Source organism: Pteropus medius, unplaced genomic scaffold, assembly GCF_902729225.1.
Source record: "Pteropus medius unplaced genomic scaffold, Ma_sr-lr_union100, whole genome shotgun sequence".
NCBI classification, from domain to species: domain Eukaryota; kingdom Metazoa; phylum Chordata; class Mammalia; order Chiroptera; family Pteropodidae; genus Pteropus; species Pteropus medius.
Genome location: NW_024344378.1, coordinates 1,456,790 through 1,461,766, shown reverse-complemented (window position 1 = coordinate 1,461,766; position 4,977 = coordinate 1,456,790). Strand labels below are relative to the sequence as shown.

The following is a 4,977-nucleotide window of genomic DNA, read 5'->3' as shown; positions in this document are numbered from 1 at the left end:
AGAGCAGGGACGGCAGGTGCTGGACGAGTTGGGCCCTGTGTATTTGAAGTTCTGACTTGTCACGAGTCCCCAGGGGCCTGCAGTTAGGGAGGGCTGTGGTTCCTGCCTGTACTTCGTGGAATGAGGGCTCCCTACCCCCGAGGCTGGGTTGTCTCCATGCCCTGTTGGGGGTTGCAGGGCCTGGTTAGGGCTAGACTCAACCCCTCAGTGCTGAAACCAATCCACAGCCTCACCCACACCCCCACCGTGACCTTGGGTCCATGTACCGGTTACAGGGAGGACGGACACCTGCGGTCACCTAGTGAGGACCCGTGCTTCCAGCAAGGACGTGTAAGCAAGCACGGCGTGTGCTGACGGGGAGGCAGAGAGCCGGGCTTAGTCATCTGGCTGGAGTAGACTTCCTTGTGCCGCCAAACCCTGCAGTGGGAGGCGTGGGCCGAGGGCCCGGCTGGCCCTGGACTTCTCAGGCGTCTGCCAGGGGCTGTTGGGCTCACCCCAAAGGCTGGGCAGCAGGGAGGGCCCAGAGCGCTCATAGGGGCTTGGCTGCAGTCCCCTCGGCCACGGAGCAGGCCACCGTGGGACCTCTTAGCAGAGAGCAGGGGCTGACAAATCCAGGGCAGGTTGTAAGCATCCTGCCGTCCTGGTGGTGACACCGGCTTCGTAGGCGGTGACCAGTGCGTTTTGTTGCTCGCAGTGTGAATGCAAATGTCCAAACGCATCGCGTTTAGCTTGCGAGCACTGGTTCCAGGTGCCTTCCTGGAATAACTTGCATCAGTGATAGTTGGAGTGAATTGTATTTCGCCAAAGCTGTTAGAAAATGATTAGCTCTGGTCATCTTCCTAACTGGCAACGTTGGCATTTACAAAAGATATACATACGTGAAGAGTATTTTCAAACAAGTAAGAGTTGCATCATCGTTGCCACGGGCGCACTGTCGAGGAAGCAGAATCCTGCCTTGAGCAGACTTGGGATTTCATTCATTTCTGGACGGCTGACGAGCCACAGACAGGAGCTAAGTAGCCCTGTCCCCAGTCATATTCCCTTCCCCAGATCGAGGAGCGAGGAGAACGGGTGAAACCCGTCCTTAGGCACCTCCTAGTGTTCGGACAGTGTCCCGGGCGGGGTCACCACGCACGCACTCAGGTCCTTGGGACTGACTGACAGCCAAGAGCTCGCGCCCTTTGACCAAAATCTCTGTCAGTCGTACCTCGATAAATAAAATTAGGAGACGATGAATCATTTCCGGGCAGACCAGATCTGGGCGTGTGCCCAGGAAGGCTCCTTTGCCTGTGGCTAACTGTCAGCAGGGCCCCGTGGGGGGACATGGCCTGGCTCCCTGTCGACGCCGCGTGTGTTCTCAGCGTCACGAGGATGTTGTTCCAATCGTAACCCACTCCGAGGACCCGCTCCCTTTCTAGGACCGAGACTCGCTGAGCAGCAGCCCCTGGCTCGGAAGCGAGCCACCTCCTGGCACAGATGGTGCCGCCCATGGAGACCAGGCCTTGTGCAGCCTGGGCTGGCTGCAGGCAGGTGCACTGAAGCCACGCCCAGCCCTTGGTCAAATGGTCCCTGTTATCCAGCCAGTCAGCAGTAGATCGATATAATCATCGTGTTAGCTCACATGACATTGAGCTCGAGATGATGGATAGGTGATATTCCTGGGGAGCACCGGCGTGCATGTGCGTGTGCGTGTGCGTGTGTGACAGAGAGACAGGGTCTAATGTCGCAGAGGCTGTGCCACAGCACTACCAAAACCAATGACTCACTCTCGATTCCTCTTCTAGGTAGGATGTGGTCTGCCCAGAAAAATGGCCTTAAAACCCCACCCTCATGGCCGCAGCAGGAAGAAGAAAATGGATTCCCCACGGGGATGGGAGGGAGCGCATGAAATGCAAGGCATGCCGATCCTGGACGCCTGGCCCAGCCCTCCAGAATGCACGGACGACAAGCACCACTGAGCAGAAACCAGCCGGGCGGACGGACAGCACGGGGATCGAGCTTGTCGGCAAAGCCTAGTTTTGGACCAAAAGCCTCGAAAGCAGAAGCGGACGTCTCCGTGGGGATGGGGTCCGAGGGGGAGGGGGACAGACAACGCCGAGTCCCTGCCAGCAGGGGGCGTTCCCGGAGGTGACAGCAGCTCCTTACCGAGAAGGAGCGAGTGGCCGGAACCGAAGTCCCCCGGTGCCTCCGTGGCCCTGGTTCTACTGAGGACTCAGGAGAACTTCTCGGCGCTCATCATCTTCATGCCGTTGCAGGTAAGCGAACGGCTGCGGGTGTGCCGGGCTGACGTCATCCGACAGAGAAGGACCCGGTGCCGAAGGATATCACACATCAGGTTAAAGTCCCCTAATCCAGAAAGACACGTGCACCCCTCTGTCCACTGCAGCGTGGCTTACAACAGCCAAGACGTGGAGGCTCCCTAGGTGTGCCTGGACAGACAACCGCATAGAAGTTGTGGTACGCACAGACAGTGGACAACGACTCGGCCATGAAAAAGAATGAGATCTTGCCCTTCGTGACAACATGGATAGACCCAGAGTGTATCACGATGAGTGAGACGAGTCAGACAGAGGACACATGCCCTGTGGTTTCACTTATATGTAGACTCTAAGAGGGCAAAAACGAAATGCGCACGTGGACAAATAAAGCAAAGACAGACTCAGAGAATCAGAGCCCCAGGGGACGTTCGCCGGAGGGCGAAAGGGGGTGGGATTATAGTGAACAGTATCGTGTCGAGTTTGGATGTTGACAGGTGATTCCCAGACTTAGTGGGGTGACCACATTATAATGCACAAAAATGTTTCATGGCTACATTGTACCCCTGACACGAATAGAGCCAATTGAAGCCTGTAAGCCGACTACACTTAGATTTTAAAAAAAAGAAAAAGGAATTCAAAGAAGAATGTGTGCATTAGGAAGTCGCTTCCTGGGGGCCGCGTTACTTTTCAAGCTGTCATGGCTCAGTCCCCAGTGTCCCTGTGGCCCTCGGGAGGGCCGTATCTGCTTTTAGAGAGATGAATTAATTATCACTCGGAGCCTTCTCAGAGAGCTCTTAGAGATGGTGCTGACTCACGGCCAGTGTTTTTCCACGCTGAGCGTTCCCTCTGGACGTGAAGTTCCCACGTCGATGGAAAAGTTCGGCCTGTTAAATATTAAAATGGGGAAGGGAAAACTATCCCTAAAGATTCGTAAAGAATGACACGATTGAGAACCACGTACCCACGAAGCGTCGGAAACCTTAGGAACAATCGGTGTCAGGGCCGAAGGCGTGGTCTGGCTCCCGCGTCACCTTCAGAACACGGGGGACTTTGCCACTTAGTAATTTTAGGTTCTCGTCTCTTTTCAGGAAGGGAAGTCGAGAAAGTCGATGTCTAACCTCACGTCCAAGCTCGGTCATCTTACTCGCAGCAAGAAAGCGGAATTCAGAGCTGATCTAGAAGGATCCGGAAGCAGCATCTCCACTCTTGCCAAACTCTCAGCGTGACGGGGCCGTTTTGACTCACTCAGCCAACCCCTTCTGGTGCCTCGAAGTTTCTCACTAAAACGAGGCTATTTTTAAAATTGCAGGGCACCGAGAGGAACCTCCAGCTACAGCTATCAACTGTGTCTTAGTTTCCACTGTGTTGAACAGAGATGCCCCTGCATTTGACCTTGAGATAATTGACATTCTTTCCTAGATATCTGTCATGCGTACTTGATCCAGGAAGGAATTTAGATCCCTAAATTATCTTTTCGGCAAGGATCACGGGTGCACTCAGAACAATGGCGTTTTATCTGTTATAGACGAGGAAGAAACTAATTCGGGAGTTCGCTGCCCCTAGCAACCTGTTTTTTTTTTTCTCCCACGACGGTTATATGTATAAGTCCCAGCCGACAGATGCTGTGCAGATCCTGCTATGATATAATTCAGAGTGACAGTGGTCAGTGTGGGACTCTGTATTAAAGGGCACGGTGCTGGCCAGCCCCAGCTCTCAGCGACAGGATATCGGTTTGAACATTTTTTTCTTCATTTTTTTTTTTTCTTTTTGTTTTGTTTTCTTTTTTTTTTTAGGCGAGGCAACCCTCGGTTGACCTCACAGATTGCAAGGAACTTGTCAGCTTATAATCCCTTATTCATTTATTTTTACGCCTTCAGCACCTGGTCTTCCTAGGTGGTCTCCCATCCGAGTACTAGCCAGGCCCGACCCTGCTTAGCTTCCGAGATCGGATGGGATCGGGCTTGTTCAGGGTGGCAAGGCCGTAGACTTTTCTTTTTTTTTTTTCCCATTGAAATCCACCCATCATACTGATAGGACTTTCTGTGAGTGCCACGCTGTGTGCTGGCCACTATTCTAAGCCCTTCCAGCATGTTTAACTCGTGTAAATATCCCAAAAACCTTACGTGGAAAGTCCTGTGAGTGTTCTCAGTGACAGGCCACTTGGCGCCTTGCCCACAGCCACACACCGGAGGGGCAGGTCCAGGCACTCTGGCCTGTACCCTTAGCCCCACGCTCTGCGGCTATTCCCGACAGCCTCCCGAGACATACCCAGCTCTGGGTTTTTAAACGTAATAAAAAATGCCTTCTCGATAACCAGCTTGGGCTTTGCACTCAGACTTTGCTTCGAATCCGTCTCAGCCACTGAGTAGCTGGGTGAACTTCGGAGACAATTTAACCACCTTTGTCCCGTGTCTTCTCTTCTAGGAAGTAAAAATAAGCTGACTCGTGGGGCCGCGGAGATGATCAGAAAAATACACTGGCCAGTCACTAGCACTGTGGAAGCGGCTGTTAATAATTGATTAAATGTTAATAAGAAGGCAAAAAGGGGGAGTAAAAGAATGGCTCAACCCAAGAAATCTTTGAAGCTGCCTCCCCGGGCACAAACGGTTGAGTCACTGGTGTCGGAACTTGTATCTTCACTCTTTTGTAGGTTCAGAGGAAAGGACACTGAAGTCCTACAAGTCTGTAGGGTGGTCTGTGAACTCCCGCACCTCCCAGC

General features: G+C 53.1%; 1 long non-coding RNA gene and 1 other non-coding gene across 3 annotated transcripts in view; one reads left to right on the top strand and one right to left on the bottom strand.

Annotated features, from left to right (window-relative positions):
* Window positions 1-4,021, top strand: part of LOC120608983 (uncharacterized) — a 9,314-nt gene extending 5,293 nt beyond the window's left edge. Inside the window, exons 2-3 of one of the 2 annotated variants that reach the window (XR_005654580.1) lie at window positions 1,785-2,457; window positions 3,347-4,021. This is a non-coding gene — a long non-coding RNA (uncharacterized LOC120608983). Of the gene's footprint in view, window positions 1-1,784; window positions 2,623-3,346 lie in introns of those variants that run through there. The other variant, XR_005654579.1, reaches the window with a different exon arrangement.
* A 105-nt stretch (window positions 4,022-4,126) lies between these two features.
* LOC120609914 (5S ribosomal RNA) lies at window positions 4,127-4,245 on the bottom strand. The gene has a single exon (XR_005654854.1). It is a non-coding gene; the product is annotated as a 5S ribosomal RNA (ribosomal RNA).
* Window positions 4,246-4,977: the final 732 nt, after the last annotated feature.